The 23895-nt window shown below is 42.3% G+C and overlaps 1 protein-coding gene and 1 long non-coding RNA gene across 2 annotated transcripts in view; one reads left to right on the top strand and one right to left on the bottom strand.

Moving 5' to 3' along the window:
- The window catches only part of SYNPO2 (synaptopodin 2), a 198535-nt gene that overhangs the window by 88968 nt on the left and 85672 nt on the right, over positions 1 to 23895 (top strand). The gene's annotated exons all lie outside the window — the stretch shown is intronic.
- Positions 12316 to 22426, bottom strand: LOC128049487 (uncharacterized). The gene is made up of 3 exons (XR_008199591.1): positions 22236 to 22426; positions 21560 to 21701; positions 12316 to 14905 (listed from the first exon to the last, which is right to left on the bottom strand). It is a non-coding gene; the product is annotated as an uncharacterized LOC128049487 (long non-coding RNA).

The raw sequence follows: 23895 nt of genomic DNA, 5'->3' as shown, positions 1-23895 counted from the left end.
CCTGCCCTGCAGAGTCCACATGAGCTGATACCTGCCTTCTATGGCTTGATTTCCTTTTCTCTCTTTGTGTGTGTGTGTGTGCGCACCTGCTCAGTCAGTTTCTCAGATATGCTCAGCTTATTCCCATCTCAGAGCCTCTGGATATGCTCTCCCTCTGGGCTGCAACATACTTTCCCTAGATCTTTGTGTTTCTGTATCTTCCTTATTCAGGTATGAATTCTAATCCTGCTTCCTCAGAGAAGCACCGCCCATCCAAAGCAGCCCACAGCATCCTAACCCCAGGTGCTCTGCTGCCCCAGCCTGTTTTTACCTTCGATATTGCTCTTCTTGGTGGCTCATTTTGTATTTTATGAGTTTGGTGTTCGCTTCTTCCCTCTGAAATTGCAAACTCCTCCAGGGTCTTTCATGTTTGCTTCTGTCTGCCTGCATCGAGAGCAGCACCTGGCACAGAGTAAGTGCTTAATAGATACTCAGCAAATCAAATGTAAAGCAATAGAGGATAGTTACATAACCCATAACATGTCTGGTCCAAAAGTGATGCAGTGAATCACCAGGAAGGCAGGCTTATTTCTAAGCCCTCATCAGTTTCTAGTATATGGCTCTTAGGATATTATTTTCGTTTAAGTCTTAACACCACTGACAGAATGAGAAGCTAGGGCCTTGTTTGTGGAAAAGATGTTATTTTACTTTTGAATCTACTGTTCTGAAGACAGATCAGGCTTTCACATAGTAGATGACTGATAATCAGCTGTTAATGTGGTTGCATATTTTTAAGCATCCACATAGAATCGATGAATGAATCCCTGAGAGCAGAGAAACCCACTGAGGGATTGCTTTCAGAGAGAGATGCCAAAAAGGGAACCTATGGTTAGGAATAGAGGAGAAAGGAGAGTCTTCAAAGAAAACGGAGAAAACTGATCAGAAAAGTAAGAGGGAAAAAAGTCTCAGAAGCCCCAGTCATGGAGTAATAGAAGACAGTAAGTATATAAAGAAAGCGTTGTTAATGCATTTTTGGAATTTTATGCTTTTGTGTTGGGGGTGCATGTTCCTTCCATTAATCAGTGAACAGCAAACATTTTTCTGGCAATGCAAAAATAAACTTAGCTATAAAATATCTACCAAGATGGTAATGAATATATTCAATTCTTACTTAGAAAAAAATAAACTCTGCTATGAAATTTCCATAAATTGTAAAAGGTTTCAGGATAATCCTCAGATCCTCAATTTTTCTATTATGTATTTTACTTATTATGGGAAAACCTTTGCATTTCTAATAGTGCCAAAGTGTTGGAAATAGAAGTCGTTTTTTCCCCCTTTCATCCTGTGTTGAGTGGTTGAGAAATCAGTTAGGGAGATTGGCAAAATTAAGAACTGGCAAGATCTTCCATCTGCCTCAAACTGATCCAGTCATGTTTCCATGTTTGGAAGTGGTTTCTTGGGCTTATCCACATTTTGTTGGCAGGTCGTATCTTTGGAGAATGACAGGCACTTTTCTCCCTACCACCCGTTAGCCATGATCCTGGCCTTGGGGAATGCAAACTGTCTGTAATGTCCAGAATCTGAGGGCAAATAAACTGAGGACCAAGAGAAACTGTGGGGACAGCCACTGAGCGAGAGCTTACTTCATCTCAGGCGCATATTATTGACTTGCCTTGCGATAGTGTATTTTGTCCCGTCATATGAAAAGGGAAATTAAAGCAAGGACATATTTGAAAGTCAGGTAGAGAATAAGAGTTAAACGTGCCTGAGAATGAATTCAGTTATTTCATTTGATTCTAAGAAAGAAGCACTTCTATACCACCTTTAATGAGAGAGTCACTCTCATTCCTGAAGTCAGATACTTTCCACAAGGCATCCTGGGCAGAAATCTATCCTGTCAGATGATCGCGGTGAGTATGCAGACAGTAGTTTCTGTCCTATGTAAGCATATTTTCATCTAGGAAAAACTAAGCTTTAATCCTAGCTACAATTTCAAAGATGGGGTAATTCATTTAAGTGCATATTCACACCAGTTAACAGACTAAGAAATCATTTTGCCTGACTTACTGATGTATACTATTAGTAATTGCTATTTCAATGCTTAATATATCTACAATAATAAGGACAACTTATGACATTTGGATTTTCATGTCTTTAGACCTGGTCCCAAAACTTATTTTAAGTTTTGCATCTTTACGTTTCTTTACACATCAGATTTTACTTATTCTTTCTAATAATTGATCAAATACACACAGAAATGAGGATTAACCAACTTTTAAAGATTAGTATTATTAAATGTTGTTATAATTTATTCTGTTATCTATAAAACCTTTATTGCAGGGTATCCCCAGAGCCTCTGACCTAACAACTTGTATTAAGCTTTTAACAAAGGTCTGGAAACCTTGTTATTCATCTTTGAGTACTGCCTCCAGGTGGATGCACAGTAGCACAGAGGCCAGAGCTGTCCTGGAGACTTTCCGTCCTTGAAATGGGACTCCTTCTATTCAGCCACTGGCCAGGTGATGTGTGGCTCTCACTGAGAGGGGACTGCAGCCTCTAGGGATGTGCATGGCCTGTGCTTAGGAGGAGGACTTCCCATGGAAACCATCCCCTAGGTTTTTTTGGCTCTTCTCAACCTAATTCTAGAAAATGGAGCAAGTGACAATGAAAGTCTGTTAGGGATAAATTGGAGGCAAGGAAAAAAGAAAAACTCACCTGAGGAAACCCAACTCTTTGCAACCCCGTGGACCAAGCTCCTCCATCCATGGGATTTTCTAGGCAAGAGTAGTACTGGAGTGGGTTGCCATTTCCTTCTCCAGGGAATCTTCCCAACCCAGGGCTTGAACCCAGGTCTCCAGCATTGTCGACAGACGTTTTACCGTTGGAGCCACCGGGGAAGTCCTTGAATATGGAGCAAGTGACAATGAAAGTCTGTTAGGGATAAATTGGAGGCAAGGAAAAAAAAAAAAAAACTCACCTGAGGAAACCTTCAGTTTTTATGTATTAGGGTTCCACTCTTATTCTTTTTCTCCTTCCCACCCTTCTTTCCTCCCTCTCTCCATCATCTCTATTTCCATTTCCTTCTTCCTTCCTCTCTCTCTCCCATTTGATTTTTCATTAATCTTTGTTAGTTTTTCATGAAGAAGATCTGTGGTAAAGCCATTCGTTTATTCATTCAACAGACAGTGGCGACTCTCTGTTAGACACTGAGCTAGAGTACATATGCTTTTCCAAATAAGGAAATCCCCTTAGGGGACTCATAGTCCAAATGGGTCACAGACAAGAAAATTAAGCTTTATGGCAGAATGATGCCCCAGGTGTTAGCTGGGACTTTCTGACCCCTTGAGATCTGGTGAAGATTAGAAGCACACGATTCCCATGTCGTGTCCATCTGAAGGCCAAAGATTGCCCCGAGTCCTGTTGCGTTTGCAGTGGGCTGTGCTCTGACTCCCTGCCGTCTGATGTTCTCTGCTTCTTGCAGCAGTTTCTTTATCTCTGTCCTGACATAAACCCAAGCTTGGGTCGCAAATCCTTCTCTTCTCTTCTCCCTCTCCCTATCTGCCTCTCCTCCTCCCACACAAAGCCATCCTGAAAACGAAACTGATAATGTTTCAAAACTTGAACTGAGAGTTTTGGGGTCATGGGAGAAGGCAGCAGTCAACTTCAAATGGCACTGGGCCATTCCTGTCGTGGGTCGGTCGGTCCCGGTCACCGGAGCTCTCCCGTCGGTTTCACCCCGCGCAGCGCCCACACCCGTGCGGTCCTCGCCCGCGCCGCCCCGCTCACTCTCCCGCGCAGGCCCCCCTCTTGCAGTGAGCTCTCCTGCCCCAACACTGCAGCTCTGGGATGCTCTTGCAGTCTGCTGTGCAGAGTCATTCTGTTCCTTGCAGGCAGTTCAAATCCGGGCCATTTTGTTTCTGCCTAAATCCACCCTGATGCTCAGGCGAGGGGCTTTTCATGGTAGAGAATCCACTCTCTGTTCTCCGTACAGAAGGCAGTTGTGGTTGCGCTGTTTCTCCCTCCTGCACGTGTACTGACCCACTTAGACACCCAGTCAACAACATTTGCTGGGTGTCTGCTATGTATCAGGTACCATTTTAGGTCCGGGAGTAAAATTTCGAAAAGCAGAGGCACCGAGGCCCTGTCGTCTGTGGATTTACGCTCCTGGCGGTATGCGCCGGATGCTATCAAGAGAGAGCGGTGGAATTACAAACCAGCGAACGCCAAGCGTGACCGAACAGGCTGGGTTGATCTAGGTGGATCCTACCTAGGCTGGTGGTTCAGACAGAGGGACTCGGTGACAACGGCCGTGAAGTTCTCCACCAGCCAACCGTTCAGGCTGCTGGTATAAAAGGGAAACAGAAAAGGTGGTTGCTTTCCATCATCTCTCCCTCTCGCTCCCATGCCTCAATACTCAAGCAATATGTTTCAGGCAGGAAGAAAAGGCATTCTCTCCCTCAGTTTGCATTTCAGGGTGGAGTCCACAGCCAGGACAGACCTGGATTGGTTTCCCTCACCAGAGGCTAGGTTACGGGAGCACAGCTCCCTCCTCACCCGGGCAGATCCCAGGTGAGGGGAGAACTTCTCTGCAGGCTCCCCTAGACAAGGGAAGCCAGGGTATGACTGGAAGGTCGGGTCATGAAAGAGCTGTGGGATTTAGGATTGGACCCCAGAGCTGCTGCTGCGTCATATGGAACATTTATGCAAAACTAAAAAAAAAAAAAAATTGCCACTTCTTCTGGGGTGATACAACCCAAATATGGGGGGCAGGGCTTGGAAAATGAAAGACTGCCCCAAACAGTTCCCTTTGGGCAGGGTGCAATCTGAACAATGGTGACCTGGTTTGTTCTGGGTTGTTCAGATTCTGTAAATTTATAAATGGATGAAGTTCTCCCAGGACCTGAGTCCACTGATGTAGTGGAAGAGTGGGTCCTTCCTCACAAGGCTCTAAATGATTAGTTAGTAACATGGAAGTGTTTAAGGATCTGTACCTCGCGATGGGTACATCTTTTTCCTCCTTCTTATCCGGTTATTTAAAAATAACAGTAACAATGGGTAGCTTTACTGAGCGTGCTTGACAGGTTTCAGACACTGTGTTATATTGTTTACAGAGATTAAGTCAATGAATTCTTAGAATAACCCTGTAACTTGCTGCTGCTGCTGCTGCTAAGTCGCTTCAGTCGTGTCCGACTCTGTGTGACCCCATAGACGGCAGCCCACCAGGCTCCGCCGTCCCTGGGATTCTCCAGGCAAGAACACTGGAGTGGGCTGCCATTTCCTTCTCCAACCCTGTAACTTAGGTGGGTATTATTAATCCCATTTAATGTTGCAGAGAAGGAGGCTTAGGTGGTTGAACTAGTTAGTGGTTTCTAACTTAGAGCCCATTTTAACTCCCATTCTATCCTGGCTATTGTGGGTTGCCATTTCCTACTCCAGGGGATCTTCCCAACCCAGGGATTGAACCTCCATCTCTTACATCTCCTGCATTGGCAGGCAGGTTTGTTTGTTTTTAACACCACCTCTGTCTAATTCTGTTAGTTATTAGCCATCTCCTCAAGAAATCATAAGATATATAGCATTTCAAGTAAAGTTTATAACACCAGAACCTCTGTGGTGGTATTCCCTTTGACTTTGAAAAACCTTCTACTTTATAAGAAATATAGAGTCTACTTAAAACGTAGACCTCTCTATACACCTTAAACCTTTCTTAGAGAATGTGACATAATGAGGATAAACAGCTAATCCATAAAATGTCTAATTTTGGTGGAAAATATGTAACATCCAATATATTAACATCCAAATACGATAACCTAATGTTCTTGGTTATTGGTTTCCAGAGACTGTTGTACATTTCCTTGTTTGGCCTTGGAAGAATTTGCTTGGGATTTCAGCCTGGCCCTTGCTGAAAGACTGCAGACTTAGAACAAAGCAAGCTGGCTAAGAACAAAGCAACTAGTAAAAATGAAAGTAAGAGCTCTTGAGCCCGAGGCTTAATGTGTGTTCTTTAAAGAAGGAAGAAATTGCTGCAGGGGTCAGGAGAAAGTCACTGGTGGCCCCTGAACTTACTATTGTCAATCAGCCCTCCCGTTCCAGATAGATAAACAACGACCAGAAATGAAACGTTTCAATGTGACAGTTACAGCAGTGTCCTGGCTTCACTGAGACGTCTGTTCTATCAGAGGTTCTTTCACCACTGGGCATACCACCGTGTCCCCTGATGCTGACATTCCTACCTCAGTAGGGAAAGTGAATGACACACTTTCCAGACTGAAGCCTAGACTTTGGAAGATCACAGCTAAGAAAGCATCCATAGCCAATTCTGGCCTCGTTTCGTAACATTTCTAACCAAGATCCAGTGCTGGAGAGAAGGAAAGGGGCCAGATTTAAATGAGTTTGCTGAGGTTAAAAGAGCAGTGTGAGGACTTCCCTGGCAGTCTAGTGGCTAAGATTCTGGGTCCTCAATGCCGGGTGCTCGGGTTCAGTCTCTGGTTAGGGTACTGGAACTGGCATAGCCAAAAAAAAAAAAGGGCAGTGTCTTCTTTCGGTCCTGGGGTTAGGGTTAGGAAGCGACAGGGTCCTACTTCCAAAGGTCATGAAATATATATTGATTTGCCACAGGTAGAGAAGAATTTAAAGCTTCAAATATCTGATGTTAGCAGGGAACTCTGCTCAGTGTTATGTGGCAGGGTGGGTGGGAGGGGACTTTGGGGGAGAATGGATACATGTATATTATGGCTGAGCCCCTTTGCTATCTATCTGAAGCTATCACAAGATTGCTAATTGGGTACACTCCAATACAACATAAAAAGTTTAAAAAAGACAACAAAAACCAAGTATGTGATATCACTGGGTTTATTTTCTTCTCTGGGTTTGATCCCTGGGTCGGGAAGATCCCCTGGAGAAGGCAATGGCACCCCACTCCAGTGTTCTTGCCTGGGAAATCCCGTGGATGGAGGAGCCTGGCAGGCTACAGTCCACAGGGTCACAAAGAGTCGGAGTACGACTGAGCGACTTCACTTTCACTTTCACCTCTTGAAACTTTTGCAGAAACAAAGATCAAGATCATTTGAATACTACTGCATTGCCAAGTTAGTATTCCTAGACCTTTGTGGCAAAATAAAAAAGTGAAGAATGAGAGGAATGAGGAGACTACTCTTCTGCTTGTAGTTTAACCCCTATCCAGTTGAGAGAATCCAGTTAACTTTCCAGGTCGGTTAAGGAGAGGGGCTTGGCTCATTAGTTGATCTCAAGGGCCTATGCGCCTCTTAAACTCATTGCTAATATGGGCACAGCACTCTGTCTCTGATAGGCTACCACAGTTTTACTATCTTCTGTGCTACAGAGGTAAATTTGAGATCAAGATCCCAATGTAGTATTATCTTCACTTTTCTGTTATATTAAATTGAACTGTAAGTCCCTGAATTGCTGGGTAGATAGCTCATTGTACTTTGTAAATATTCTATATGGCTACGAAAATGAATCTGAGACAGAAAAAAAAATGTGCTGTCTTTCAAACCACCTACATGTGTCATGTTTAAAATGGAAAATGCAGTTGTATGGAAATAAACAGTTCTCTCCAGATTGTATTAAAAGGCTTATGTGATCCACTAGTAGTGCGTTTACTGCCCTCTGCTGCCTTAAGGAGAACACTGGATTTGGAAAGCCTGGACGTTTCACTTACGGTCGTTGGTATGAATGCTCGCTGGCATATTCCAAGTGTAACACTACCTAACTTAGAAAATCCCAACAATGAAGTGGCCAATGGCTTGAAACCAAACAAGCACTATGTTCTTGTGAGTCAGGATTTTCTAAAGTCTTCTCAGATTTTATGAAGTTCTGGGTGTTCTTTCTACAAGATTACTAATACATGGAAGTAGCTGTTTATTTAGAAGTGGATTACAGGGTGTTTTTAAAAAACAGATTGGATATCTTTTAAAACATGAAAAAATTAGTAGAAATGGCAACAAAAGTGATTTATTAATCGATGAAAACTTTCCATGTGAGTGAAGCGTAATAGAATTGCTTTGCGGTGATATTCTATTGTTTGCATTTTAATATTGGGTGTGTAATGCATTGGAGAAGGAAATGGCAACCCACTCCAGGATTCTTGCCTGGAGAATCCCAGGGAGAGAGGAGCCTGGTGGGCTGCCATCTACGGGGTCACACAGAGTCAGACACGACTGAAGCAACTTAGCAGCAGCAGCAGCAACATAAGAAAAACTATGAGCGATTTTTATAGTTTCAATTATACCATCATCTACTTTTAATTAATAATATTAGGTGACATTTCTGTTCATTCTCTAGGGCCTCTGTTTAATAATGAAAACAAAAGATAACACTGACATTCACGCAGTTTCTTGGAGATGTGCTTGTAATTGTATTAATTACTCACCTAACAGAAGCATTTACCTGAAATCTCATCACCCCTGAGTTGCAAATTATCAGCAGATTTCATTCACTTAACAATTATATGTCAAATGCCTACCATGTACCAGGTACAGACTCTTGGATGAGTAAATTGAATTTCTGACTTGAGGTAGTCAACAGTTTAGTGAGAGCTAACTGTATTATTGAAACATTTCCACAGATTGTGCTTCTGTCTGTGTCAACCTGGAGTTCCAGGAGTTTGATTATTTCCCATCAGGGTCCAGGGCACTAGTGACTAATTCTGTCATGCAGTACTCCCCACTAAAAACTAAGACAAACAAGAATGGATTTTGCATCTTCATTTTTTTAACCTCATTTTTTTTCACTTCATTCTTATTCTTTTAATAACTTGATACCTCCCTTGGAGAAGATGTATGCATGCATCTTTCCTAACTCACCAAACACAAATGTCTTTGTAAATAATAAACAGATAAATATACTTCTAAGTGCACATAACCTTATTTTATTGTTATAAGTTGAGAGGAGATGTAGGAGAAAACTGACCCTGCTGTATCCAATTACTGCCAAAGCAGACAGCTGCATTCCAACATTCCAGAACCAAGGTGAATGACTTTGGTAAATGATTCTGACATTTAACTGGCTGGGAGTCAATAAACCTATTTAGCAAGTTAGTTTATTTGGTTACCAAGAGTGTGTTTTGAAAACACAAGGAATACTGAAGGGGTTTTGTTTAAATCTTCAAATGCCATATAAGGAATACCCAGGAATACATATAATACTCAGAAATACATATAAGGAATACTCAGAAATACATATAAGGAATACTCAGGCTCCATGTTGAATACTTTGATAAATCTTTCCCTTTTGTTACCGTTAAGGTAGGCATTTAGTTACCCTTGCTTCAAAAGATTTCCAGGATTAAGCTGATGAGGTCATAGTGTAAGATGTGAAATGGGGGGCCTTGGTTACCTTTCCATATTTATGACCTCTGAACAACAACCCCAGACTTCTTGAGCATCTTAGCCAAGCCCGGCCTGTCTCTGTATTTGGCCACCTCTGTCTTCCAGTGTGGACACAGAGTGGCTTTCTATCTGGGCGACTTCTTGCAGTCTCTTCCACCCTGCAGCCAGCATGGTTCTTCAGCTAGCTGAGTCGCAGGAATAAGGCGGCAAGTGTACCGTTTACCTGCTGTCCGTCAGCACTTACCAAATATCCAATTGATGTAAACCAGTCTAAACTAAGGAATATTCTAAGAGCAAGTTCTGTAATTTTTTGTATGAAAAAATAAACATTGTGAAATTTTAGGGGGCAATAATGAATCACCCCCTTTAAATTTCTGAATCAATTAAGAGATAGACCAGAGTAAGATGGAGCTAGGGAAAACAAAAAAATCAGCTTTATTATTGGTAAAGTTGGCCTGGAGAACATGGTTTGAACCACATTGGACTTTCTACAGGTTCCCTTCATCTTGGAAGTTTTTGCAAGTGCAAAGAAACCTGTTCTACCTAGAAGAGTTACAGGTGCTCTGTATCTCCTTGCCAATAAACGAATGGATGAAGCAACCAATCAAAAAAGTTATTTCTGCTTTCCTCAGAGGAACTTCCATATAAATTCCAGAGTACATGGAATCTTTTAATTTGTTTTGCTCCTCAATGACTCTTTGCCTCTCTGGACTTGCTGGCTACAAGCACAGCACTCTCAGAGGAGGCAGAAAGCTGCAGTGGCTTCCAGACCGATCACCTCCGGTGCCAGTGAGAGGTCCTGTTAGCTCCTTTTCCGCTTCCTCTTCTGCTTTCATCTTAAAATACAGCATGTTGTTTTCTGGTGGGAAGGTAGATACATTTGATTTGTGAGATCTGCTCAGTGCCTCAGGCCAGCTGTTTTGGCTCAAGTAGGATTAATTTAAACACCAGCTCTGGTTTAATAGCTTATTATTAATCAATCAACAGATATTTATTGTGTGCCTTTTAAGCAAAGCAAAGAAAGATGCAAAACAAATCCATGACTCTTAAGAACTGGGAGCCACATCCTGCTGATGGTTATGTTATGCCAGTGTTTGAAGACAGCAGAGGACTGAAATGCCTAACTTGCATAGTCTACCTTCCTTTTAGGCTTTAATTTCAGATTATTAATTTTAGTCACAATAAATGTAGCCTGGAAAATGTGACTTTGACCTGAGGCTAATAGTACTTCCTTTTAGGGAACTAACATGTTTTAAGTTAGGCTAATATAGCACTTCCTTTAGGAAATTAAGATTTATTAGATTAAAGTTAATTCGCCTCTGGTGATGGGCCTCCTGACTCACCCGTTCACAGACAAGAAAGCTGGCAACAAGAGCAGAAGCCCGGCTGACCCTACCGGGGGAAAGTTTGCTTACTTCCTAGACCCTGAAGCACAAGTGAGCCACTGTCCATGAGCGTAGCCATTCAAACCAGTAAGAGAAAGGATTGGCTATCACTAGCTTTACAATTCACTGACCTCACTCCTTGGGGAAACGATGGCACGTGGCTTTCAGGCTCTTAACCAATCAGGTTAGCTCCCTCTATGACAGGAGACATCTAGAAGTGTCATATGGTCCCGCCTGAGGGGGGAATGAAATTTCCCTCTTTTAAGAATGAAAAGGGGAATGAAGGTCTCCCCAGTACCAAATTACTCTACAGGGGTAGACTTCACAGGGCAGTTCCAGTGACCATCACAGTGCTCTGCAGATTGCCCTGAACACAACTGCATATTTATATGTAGAACACTACTTAATTTCTTAAGAAATTCTGATATAAGAATGATCTTATCTCTCATCAGAACAATGAAGATAGAACCATAGTTACCATTCATACAGAGAGAGATCAGAGCCTACAAACAAAATCTGATCTCCTTATGTTTCCCATTTGGGAAAATAAAACCTTTTATTTATTTTTTTCTTCCCCCACCCCAGCCTCAAAATGTGGGAGCTAATTTGAAATAACCCATAAGGACGCCTAGCGAATCTGTCTCTTGTGTTTGATTCCAGTTTCTTTCTATCACCGTAGCATTCCTCTCCTGGGGTTGTTGTCAGGTTTAAAGAGGTATCATGCTTGAAAACGTTTCACCCGTAACCAAATGTTTTAAGTCGCGTATCTCTGGCTTTGTGTCCTGGCTCTCCCATGTCCTGGCTCTGGCCTTGGCAAAGCTGCTGTGGCCTCTCTGAGGCTGAGTTTGTCTCCGTCTTGGAGTGCGTGCTTATCAATCTCAGTGCCTCCACTGCAACCATTAGAAAAAAGTAGACGTCATAAAATCAGAGATACATATTTTGTAGGCTGGGTCATCCCCGCCAGCCTCCTGCTTCGTCTCCACATCCACACCATTATTTTTTGCAGGCAGCAGATGTAGCAGAAAATATTTGAACTTTTGAGTGAAACAGTCATGGGTTTGAATTTCTGTTCTGCTGTTCATGAGTTGTGTGGCCATGGGTAAGTCATCCAGAAGATCACATCTGTTTTACTGTGCTAAAAGATGTTATCATAGTGAGAAGGGAGACCTATATTCAGACTCATGTCTGAAAGAAGAGAATTAGAGTACCACCATCAGACTTTTTCCCCCTTTTTAGAAAGTAGTTTATACATTAGAGAAGTTTCCTGTCTTCAATGAGTCATTCACTTGTAAGGCATACCTGTGCATTATGTCAGTGCGCACGCACACACCACACTCACATAGAGGTCAGCTTCCTTCCAGGTTTCTTTGGGAAAGTCACAGCACGGTGCCAGTGATAACTGGCAATTTCTCTTACTGTGATGAGTGAGGATGGGTTAATCCTTATGCCTGTCAGCTTTGGCCAACCACCAAAAAAATTTCCCTTCATCAAACTGTAATTATGTGTCCTGCCAAGTACTTTCCACTTAATTTTTTAAGCGTCATGTTTGTCATTGGAAACTTTATGCATGTATGCTGAGTTATTTACTGAACTCAGAGTATTATTGGACAAATGCCAGTTCATATCCAAGAAACTCCCCCTCATAAAAGAACCCACCTTAAATAACCACATTTTTCCCTTCCTTCCTTCATTTTATTTTTTTTAAACAAAGTTTTTAATTTTAATTAGGATCAGAACTAAAAGAAACCTAGTTTCGTCCTGAAGTTACATAAAAGTTGTATTGATTACACCCATCACTGGTCTCTACACTTATAAGCTAAAAGAACCATACTGAAATAAGCAATCTGCCATCACTCAGACAAAATATAAATTCTGTGTTGATCTGTTTTCACAGAAAGGGAAGGCAGGTGTTAAGGTTCCCATTTTACAGCTGAGGACACTGACTTAGACACAGTCAGCCACTGGCTTATCGTGGTCACCGATCTACACTATGGAAAGGAAAACTGAGAATTTGAATTAAAGTCCAACTCAATAATTATCATATTTGATCTAAGAAGAGAGGCATTTTGCAGCACTTTCAGTGTTTTAGCACCCAAGGGGGGTGATAGCAGCAGCCCTTGGGCTGCTTTTCTCGGTGGGATGGGATGGGAGAGGCTCACACGGGTGCTGAATCATCAGCGTTCTCAAGCACGAGATTCCATACTTAGGCACCGAGGTGGACTTTTTAAGAGCCAAGTTGTATAACAGATTCTTTTATTATGAATATTCAGTCCATCCATAACTCCCTTCCCCATCCTTGGCCCTTGGCCCAGCAAACACCCAGCCCCAGAATATGGTGTCAAACAGTGGACCACTTGCCAGATTAGGACTGAATTCCCCTATAGCTCCCTCAACCATAGGCATGAGTTCACTCCCACACCCATCCCAGACAGATCGTTTAACTCTGATCCTCTCATTCGCCTTCTAGCCTCACTTCAACAATTCAGCTGATTTTAAAACATGCCTCTGCTTGAATGCTTACTAACAACATACTCAGATATAATCAGTGCTATTACTGAAACATCTTGGAAAGAGAGCTGGGATTTTAGGGTTCTCTCCCGACTCTATTGATTCCCCTTCCTAGATTTCTTTGCTTCCACCAATGACACCACCATACTTACAAGTTTGCAGTCATTATTGATTTCTGCTTCTCTAAAAATCCGGTCTGTCACTGAGTCTACAGTTTTTGCTTCATGTGGTATTTCTTATCACCTTCCTTTGGGTTATTATAAAGTCCAGTCCAGGCTCTCATCACTTCAACTGTGCACAACTTTAATGGTTTCTCAGTTTCTCTCTCTTCAGTCTTTTCCTCTCCAGTCCATCCTGCATGAGTAATAACTTCTCATCACTGTTGGGTTATATGCAAGTGCCTCATCCCAAATTTAAAATTGTCTTTAATGTGATTTCACCTCACTGTTTTTGTTTAGTTGCTAACTTGTGTTTGACTGTTTGCAACCCCCTGAACTGCAGCACGCCTGAGTTTACTCAAACTCCTGTCCATTGAGTCTGTGATGCCATCCAGCCGTCTCATCCTCCGTTGCCCCTTTCTTCTCTTGTCCTCGATGTTTCCCAGCATCAGGGTCTTTTCCAATGAGTCAGTTCTTCGCATCAGGTAGCCGAAGTATTGGAGCTTCAGCTTCAGCATCTGTCCTTCCGATGAATATTTAGAGTTGATTTCGTTTAGTATTGACTGGTTTGATCTGCTTGATGTCCAAGGACTCTCAAGAGTCTTCTCCAGCACCAAAATTCAAAAGGATCAATTCTTTGGTGCTTTTGATCCGACTCTCATATCCATACACGCCTACTGGAAAAACCATAGCTTTGACTATATGGACCTTTGCTGGCAAAGTGATGTCTCTGCTTTTGAATACATTGTCTAGGTTTGTCATAGCTTTTCTTCTAAGAAACAAGCGTCTTTTAATTTCATGGTTGCAGTCACCATCCTCATTGATTTTGGAGCCCAAAAAAATGAAATCTGACACTGTTTCCACATTTTCCCCATCTGTTTGCCGTGAAGTGATGGGACCAGATGCCATGGTCTTAGTTTTTTGAATGTTGAGTTTTAAGCCAGCTTTTTTACTTTCCTCTTTCACCTTCATCAAGAGGTTCTTTAGTTCCTTTTCACTTTCTGCCATTAGAGTGGTTATCATCTGCATATCTGAGGTTGTTTATATTTCTCCAAGCAATCTTGATTCCAGTTTGTGCTTTCATCCAGCCGGTATTTCACAGGATGTACTCTGCATATAAGTTAAATAAGTAGGGTTACTATATACAGGCTTGACGTACTTGTCTTCCAATTTTGAAACAGTCTGTTTTTCCATGTCTGGTTCTAACTGTTGCTTCTTGTCCTGCATACAGGTTTCTCAGGAGGCAGGTGATGTGATTTGGTATTCATGTCTCTTTAAGAACATTCCACAGTTCGTTGTGATCCACACAGTCAAAGGCTTTCGTACTGTCAATGAAGCAGAAGTAGACTTTTTTTTTTTTTAATTCCCTTACTTCTTCTATGATCCAATGGATGTTGGCAATCTGATCTCTGGTTCCTCTGCCTTTTCTAAATCCAGTTTGTACATCTGGAAGTTCTTGGTTCATCTACTGCTAAAGCTTGAAGGATTTTGAGCATCATCTTGCTGGCATGTGAAATGAGTGCACCTGTAAGGTAATTTGAACATTCACATCACTAATTCACCTTTATTTTCAACGATCTGTCAAACACACCCTCCCACCCTTGTGAGGTCAAGCTCTGCACCTCTCAAGAATACACTATGCTTTTTCCTACCACTGTTCTACCATACTTAACATTGTGAGTCACACATAGCCCAGCTACTTGGTTAAAGGACTGCACATGGATGGCTAAATAATTTGGGAGACAGATTCCCTAATCTGTCTAGTACTAGCACTAGATTGAAGCTGAAGCTCCAGTACTCTGACCACCTAATGTGAAGAGCTGAATAATTGGATAAGACCCTGATATTGGGAAAGATTGAAGGCAAAAGAAGAAGAGGGAAGCAGAGGATGAGATGGTTGAATGGTGTCACCGAGTCAATGGACATGAATTTGAGCAAACTTTGGAAGACAGTGAAGGGCAGAGAGAAGCCTGGCGTGCTGCAGTCCATGGAGTCACAAAGAGTCGGACATGACTCAGCAACTGAATAACAAGTACTGAAGGAAAGAAAGTGTAACATTGGAGTTTGGGACAGATATGAGAACAGAAAACAGGGGGTAGTCTGGAGCAAGCAGTTCCTTTCAGAAAGAGCCAGACTTCAAGGGTGGGGATGGACGAGTATCTGGATGACAGACAGATATGCAGAATCCAAGACAACCATTCTGAGACACCTAGTTATACAGACAGTTTCAGGGATAGCTATTAACTGGTAGTAGAGTCCAAACATTCAAGTGAAACAAGATTTCCATCCTGGGAAAAGGAGGATGTATGAAAAGGGCAAGAAGAGACTCCCATTGCAGAAGAGCTGGTAAGTCACAAAGAGTGAGACCAGCAGGAATATACTTACAGGATTGTTTCTGTAGAACAAGGTAGAAGCTTGTCAAAACTGAGTCACCCAATGAAAGCCTGCCAGCAAGGAAGCCAGTCTTGTGCCTCTGACACCTAAGGCTAAGAATATGTGTTTCAGAGCCTGAGAGGCAATCTATCACAGTAAACGATTCTGGACTTGAATTTTCTTCTCCTGCCACCAGATTTATGATTCGGCACAAGTTGCTTAGCTTAACTTTTGTGAGCCTTGATTTCTTTATATATTTGTGTGTTAGTTGCAAGTGGGTTGCCATTTGCTTCTCCAGGAGATCTTCTCAACCCAGGGATCAAACTCAGGTCTCCCGCATTACAGGCAGATTCTTTATCATCTGAGCCACCAGGGAACTTGGGAAAACAATATTTTACAGATTTGGTATGATGATTAAATAAAGTGCCTGCTGTGGCACCTATCACTTAATAATAGGCCTGCTGCCCTGTCAGAGCTGCTGAAACCACACATGCCCATGCAAAGGACTGACCTACTGGCTGAGATGGGGCTAAGCCTGTAGGTGGGATCTAGCCAATCCAGACAGAGGACGGAGAAGAAAGAGCCCAGAAGCAAGAAGTCAGGCAAGGCCAGATGCTGGGATGTTTCCCTTCCCCATTCTTCTCTCATTTCTACCAGTCCTGAACATGACTCATTCTCAACACAAGCCCGCATTTTCTGAGAAGCCAACTCTGTACTAAGGATGCCTTTGTTCTTTCAGTCCCTTTTAAACAGGCTTCTTGCTGTGCAGTACTTGACGCTGTGTAGTGCTACAGTCCCAGTTTTGACATTTCAGTTAATCCCTAAGGTTCATGGTATTGCTGTTTGCAACCTTGCAACGACTTCCATTCAGGAGTTCTGCAAAGCTGGTTTGAGGTAGTGGGTCACTAGCCAAGTGAGTGAGCCCAGGAATCCAGCCCCATTGTTGTCCAGCATACCTCTGATGATGTCAAGTTGTTGCTGCATGAATATTTCATGGCAGTGATATGCTGTTATGGAATTTGAGGATTGGGAATTTTCTAAATTCTCCAGACGGATTCCTGAATAACATCAGGGGCCTACAATATGATGATTTATTGATTTTTAGATTCCTCTTATTCTTTAGTCAGAGTTAGTCAACTAAATTTCAAGCCTTTTTATGAATGAACTGAGTTTCTTTTATCTCAGTTCCCTGAAAATTTAGCCCAAAGTTGCCTTCAGAACAAGCATTCAACCTGCAATTGTTGAATTAATTCAATGACTGCATCTTGTTAATTTTTATAATTATAGACAGTCATTTACTCTAGTTGTCTAGTTACACCTGACATAAAATGTGACATTTTCCCTAGCATGGTAAACAGGGAAGTAAAATACAAAAGAATTGGGTGTAATACTCATTTTTTTTTTTTTTAAATAAGAAAAGACCTACAGACTATTTGTAAGGAAATTTACATTATCTTGTTCTGTTTACAGACTGTGTCTGTCTTCCAATAGATTTTCCACTTGTTCTAATGACTTGCTGAAATGGAAAAATACTCAACCTCCTTTACAAAGTAATGATTATGAGTACCCAACCACATCTCCCTGCTTCCAGATTATGTGTTTTCACTTTAATTTTAAAAGAATGTTCCTTTACTTTGGAAAATGATGGCAGGACTTTATGGCTAATTACAGGTACAAATATATCAGACTAATTACTCCAGACATGACACCACACACACACACATTTAGCCCATCCGCTGAAAGGTGGCTCTAATGTTTTTATGTGTAGGGCTCTAGCTTTTTTCATTTTGTCCAACTTATTGTTTCACCCTGTGCAGTGACTTTGAATTGAACTGCATTTTTTTCCAGTACTACTTCCCACCACGCGCACATTCACACAACGTTTCCAATGCCATCACTCTAAGTCAGACTTCCACCATTTGGTACCTGGGCTAGCCTGATAGTCTTCCAGAGGCTATTTTGGATCGGCCACTTTCCCTTTTAAATATTCTGTGCATTGTTTCTGTGCTTGCAGCCATAAAACCCCTCCCTCCCCTCAGCAGAAATAAAACTGCCTCCCCAGTATAATTCCAGCGTCCTGTCAAGACTTGTCTGCTGCTCTTCACCCCCCGACCCCCTCATCCCCTGCAGCAACAGCCTTCTGCCAGGCTCGCTGTCCGCTCAGCGCTGGCTGTGCTTTCCCACCTCCGTAGCTTTGTTCCTGCCACTCCCGCCTGCCGCAGTCTCTCTTCCCACCTCTACCTAAATTTTATGTACACCTTAGGCCTGGGCCAAAAGTTTGCTCCATAAACCCTTTCCTGAAAAAATTACCTAAAATCCCACCCTTCACTCTATATCAGAAGCACATATTACTACACGTGTGTCTAGTAGTCAGCCACTTACCTTCTTGTTTTGTGGTTGTTTCCACACATCACTTTTTACTGGATTGTATGCACTTTGTGGGCAAGGACTGTGTCTGGCCCATCTTTGCACCCCCATATTGTTTACTTCAGTGCTTTTCCTATAATACGTGCTCTGTAAATATTTGTTCACTGGGTGAACATTCACCATCTATACAATATTTTCAGCACAATAATGGGATACATCAATAGAGAAATCTATTGAGGGGCATACAGATCAGGCCTCAAAAGTTCATGTAACTGTGAACTACAGTTTGAGCAATTTCATAAATTATAATCTCTTAATAAAATGACAGATGCCGATATGAAAACACAAAGTGGAAAAGAAAATTTTTCTGCATTTACTTGGCATACTTGAACTAGAACAGTGGCTATTTCATGATGCTGAGTCCCTTGGTCGGGTACTTAATCTGTATCACATGTTATCAAGAGAGGGGATTGAAGCCCAAATATTATTCATCCATACTTGTATGATCTCAACTTAAACACTACAGAGGGAAAACCTTTCAGCAGTTGAGAAATAAAACTATACACATTTTATGTTCTATTCTGTTTTTAAGTGACCTTAAAGGGAAAGCTTCCTGGATGAAAACAAATCTTATTAATTTTATTAATGATTGCTCCTACTAGGAATGAGACACATTTACAGTGTATTAAAACCTTCCGTTTCTGGAAAATTTTAATTCTTTTTAGGGTATTTTTCTTTGGGGGCCCATTCAGACCTTATATCTTCCTGAGAAAAAAGTTGCAATTAGATCTTATATATAATATATATGACATGTATATATATATATATATTAATATATCATTTTCCTTAAAAAGTTGTTATTCTGTCTATGCTCCCTAGTATTTTTTCCAGAGCATTCCTTAGCTGTGATCTTCCATTTTCTGGCTGATTTTCCTGATAGAGTATAATCACACTTATTAACATGCCTACACTCCTAGACTGGTGTTTGCTTGGTGAGCTCTGCCCAGTTCCTTCCTTGGCCTCTGTCCCCCAGGAGCTGTGGGATTGCAGTGATTCACACCTCTTCCTCTTCTCCTCTCTTCCAGCACACACACTTGGTGTCATCCCAGAATGCCAGAATCAGATGAGACTCATTTTATAGGGAAGCATTTGGACTGAGAGCCATATATGATTTCACTTAAGAAGAAAAACAACGTCACCAGTGAGTGTCACCATCACCGCTCAGAGTACCTGTCCTCACCACAGAATAATGTAGCTGGAAAGGAAAGAGGCATAGACCATCTGATCCAGTGGTTTTCAAATTTAGATTTATAAAGTGAATCCAAGTGGGCTTGCTATTGCCTAAAGAAGGAGGGGAAAAGGACTCTGCATCCTGGCAGTAGCCTGTGGGCACATCCACGTAGCAGTCTTTAAACCGCTGACCTGAGCTAATGTCAGAGTTTGCAGATGAGGAACCTGAGCCCAGAAGGTTTAAATGAGTCTCTCATGGTCCCATAACTGGTGTGCAGAGATGATTCTAGATCCCAAGTTATGAAGCTCAGCAATCTTTCCCATAGCACCAGATAACGGATGAATTAAAAGCTCGTTTCTACTCACTGGACCAGCCCAGTTCATCTCTGTGCCCAGCCAAAGAGCAGTGTATGAGAACTAGTGTTTTCCCACTCAAAAATCATCCATTATTGAAGGATTTTCACGATTAACAGAAATCACCCCCAAATACCAGAGAGTGTGTGGCGAACCACAAGGGACACCACCGCGTGCATTTTTAGCTGTCCCCCCTGTTCCAGGAGGGACTCTCTAGCTGAGTGGCCAAATACCCCACAACCGACCAGAACAGCCCAGAACAGCCCAATGCATCCTGAGTGGGCTGTTCATCCCTTTGAGGGTGGTCTCTTCCTTTTTCCACCAACAACGTGGGAAGCTAACCATAGGCATTAGAGGGCCTTGATGGTGGCCAATTAGAGCAGAGTCCCCACAGGGCTACCATTACAGGCCCTCCACAGCAGTACCCTCCTCCACCAGCCATCCTGTGATTAATGTAATCACCCTAATTGTTGGCCTCCTTTTTGAGTCTTGGCCACATGGGGAAAAGTTGAATGTTTTCCCTGAATGCATTCTTTCCAAACAACTGTGTGTCCTTAGTTGTGGAACATGATGTCATGAGTTCTGATGAGGGGGTTGCCCTTGAGAAGCTGAAGATTATCCCCAAAGGCCTAACGGAGCCAGTTCAACCCGTATCCCACAGCTACATCCCTGTGGCCACACATGTGCAGACAGTTCCTCTAAAATTAATACAACAAGCTTGTGGCTCTTTTGCTCTGTGATTAACAAAACAAGCTTGTGGCTCTTGCTGTTGTACTTTTTACTCTATACCTTTTGAGAGAACATTGGGAAATAAAATCTTCCTTTTCCTCATACTCTTCAGACTTGGCATACAATAATTTTTGTTGTTGTTGTTTTTCTGGGGTCAGAAGTTACTTTTAAGTCAGACAAGTCTGGTTAGAAACTCGGTTTCCATCCAGAAAAAAAATAGTTGTTTGTTCTCAAGCCAGACCACTTGAGGGCAGTATAGCCTTAGAAGTGTGCTTTGACCAACTAATACGCTGCCTAAGAAGGAACCGCACAATGTGGGTTTTACATATACACTGCTCTATTGGAATTCAGGAAATAATCTGTAAACAATAAGAAACACTCCCTGGGAGTCATATCAAATTTTAAAATGAAGGAATAAATGTCTAACTTTAAATGTACTTACATAATTTTCTTATATAATTGCTTGAGGCAGGCACAATATAAGCCACTCATACGAGGGAGATTTAAAATTGGAGTGTTATTACAAAAATAAAGAAGAAAGGACTAGGACATCATAAAAACAAAACAAGCTAAACTAAAATATATTAACCTGGGAACAAAATCAGGGAATGGTGAAGGTGCAGTCGCTCAGTCGTGTCTGGCTCTTTGCGACCCCGTGGACTACATGTAGCCCTACCCAGCTTCTCCATCCATGGGATTCTCCAGGCAAGAATGCTGGAGTGGGTTACCATTTCCTTCTCCAGGGGATCTTCCTGACCCAGGGATCGAACTTGGGTCTACTCGCATTGGAGGCAGCCGCTTTAACCTCTGAGCTACCAGGGAAGCCCCTTGGAGGACACAGTTTTTCACAACTATATGTCCTTATTTTAACCATTTTTAACCTGAGCAGAAATGCTGCTTCTCTGCCTTTCTTTGGTATTCTGGGAGTAAATCCAGGATGGGCAAGTGAAGATAAAGGAAGGAGGCTTACAAGGAAAGGGAAGAGAAGGAGGAAGGCATTGTATTCTGTCCTTGGAGAATCACTGATTATGAATTCTGGGGAAGTGTCTGCTCTGACCCAAATCACAGGGAGTCATACTGACTCCACTCATCTCCCGCATCTCCCCCGTAAATTGTTCGTGCGTACCTTTTGGTAGTTTTCACAGGATGTTAATAGACAAGCTGCAGTTGCTGTTTGCGTTCTCTTTCCAATATCAGAGCCCCATGGTTGTCTCCCAAAGCCCATCTGGAAGGAATGCTGTGTCCCTTGCTCCGCTCTTCTTTATGGGCTACAGAAAGAACATGATAGTTCTTGAATACATTTCCAAGATTACTCAGAGACCAGATGTACTTTCAGCACAACTCTTTTGAGACTGATGGTGAGGGAGCAAACCTCCAAAAGCCTCCCTCAAGCATGGGGGCTAAGCTCAACTTCTTTCATGAGAGGGCTGAGGTGATAAGGTGTCCACTCCTCGGTTTTCCTCCCTCCATTTCAGTTTTTCCCCTTTGATCTCTTACAGTCATCTTGCTCCACTAAATATTTTTCCTTTTCTCGTCAACATTTTCCACTGCACTTGCAGGAAAAAAAAAAAAAGTCCTTTCTCTGCCTTATTCCCTTTCCCCAGGTCCTTTCCCCTCTCCCTCCATCCATAGTAGATTTCTTGAGAGAAGGGTCTTCACAAGGTCCTGCACCTTTGCCTCCCTTCACTCTCTCCCTTGCATGACTTCCCCTCACCACTCTTCAGCAGGTATCCTTTAAAGCTCATCAGTAATCTGCTCATCACCAGGTTGTCCACAGATTTCCTTTCAGTGCTTCTCCTTACTGTATCACGTCTCTGTTCCCGCAGTGAGGTATTAGCCAGAACTCCATGCCTGTCCCTTTGAAACTCTTTCTCCCCCAGGACGCAGTAACGCAGGTCCTGCTCCGTCTCCACTGAGCCGGCTTCCTCTTCTCTCCCCTTACATGTGGAAGTGTTTTAGTCCTCCGTACCCCTTTTATCTTCCTCTCTCAAGCTCATCTGATCCCACAGCTTTAACTACCAGCTCTTGGCCCTTGACTTCCCGGTATATATTTCTCTTGCAAGCTACGTGGCTCACGGGCTAATGGAATATTTGTCATTTCACAAGCAAAAAATTCCAAAACAGGGTTCATCTTTCCCACACAGCTTCCCCATCTCCTTGTTACAAAATAGCTTCCCCTCCTTACCATTCCTCAAGTCTCAAGACAAAATTTCAGTCATCTTCGAAATTTCAGCCATTTCTAAACAGATTGGAGGGAGGAAAGGATGATGAAATGTCTTTTTAGAGTCTCTTATATTCAGAGTAACTACTCTACTTAATGCCTCATTTCATCACCTGGACTTCTGCAGTGACTGCCAAACTGGTGTCTCTGTCATTAATCTTTCTCTTCTCCATTACAATCAAACCAGTATTGGCACATTATCTATTTTACCAAACAGTTGTCTCCATACAAAAGAAATAGGTTGCATTAGTTGCTTCCAGAATAAACGGCAGGGGCACAGGGGTGGAAGGAAGGGAAATTTTACATTTATGTGCTATCTTGTTCCTTTAAAATTCTGTGCCCCATGGATATATTAACTACTAAGAATATTGTTTAATAGATATACAAGGTCCTTCTGTACAGCTCAGGGAACTATATTCATTATTCTGTGATAAACCATAATGGGAAAGAATATAAAAAAGGATTTATATCTAGTATAACTGAATCACTTTGCTGTGTAGCAGAAATTGACACAACCTCATAATACAACTATTTTGTTGTTGTTGTTTAATCACTAAGTCACGTCTGATTCTTTGCGACCCCATGGACTGTAGCCTGCCGGGCTCCTCTGTCTATGGGATTTTCCAGGCAAGAATACTGGAGTGGGTTGCCATTCCCTTCTCCAGGGGATCTTCCCAAACCAGGGATCAAACCCACGTCTGCTACACTGCAGGTGGATTCTTTCCTGCTATGCCATGGATGAAACCAAAAAAAATTTTTGGCTGCACTTCCCGGCATGTATAACTTCAACTATAGTTCAATTTTTAAAAAAAGAATACTGTTTAAGTTAAACATTGTGTTACCTATTAAATTAAACAAATGAAACATCCTTTTTAGCTACTCTTCCCCAAAACCTGCATATATTGCCTTCAGGACAAAAATCAAACTTCATCCTATTGTTTGGAGCTCTCTGAGGTATGGTCACAGCCCACCCTTTTAGCCTTTTTTCTAACCTGCTCCATCTCACACCCCACAGGCCAGGCACATGCCATCGCTCTGGATTCTGAGGTGTCTCTGCCTTTGTTTAAGCCTTTCCCTCTGCCTGAGGTGCTTTTCTTCATACCAGATGCAGTCCTATCTTCCTTCCAGCTTCACCTTAGATGGCACCATTTGCAAGGTGCTTTCTTAGACCCCAGCATTTAGAAGGACTCCTTCTTGTCTTCAGGTTTCCTATTAAGGACTTGCTGATTCTATGAAAGTCA

The sequence above is a fragment of the Budorcas taxicolor genome, chromosome 6 (assembly GCF_023091745.1).
Source record: "Budorcas taxicolor isolate Tak-1 chromosome 6, Takin1.1, whole genome shotgun sequence".
In the NCBI taxonomy this organism is placed as follows: Eukaryota; Metazoa; Chordata; class Mammalia; order Artiodactyla; family Bovidae; genus Budorcas; species Budorcas taxicolor.
Note: the sequence above shows the minus strand (reverse complement) of the source record. Positions and strands in the feature narration are given on the sequence as shown.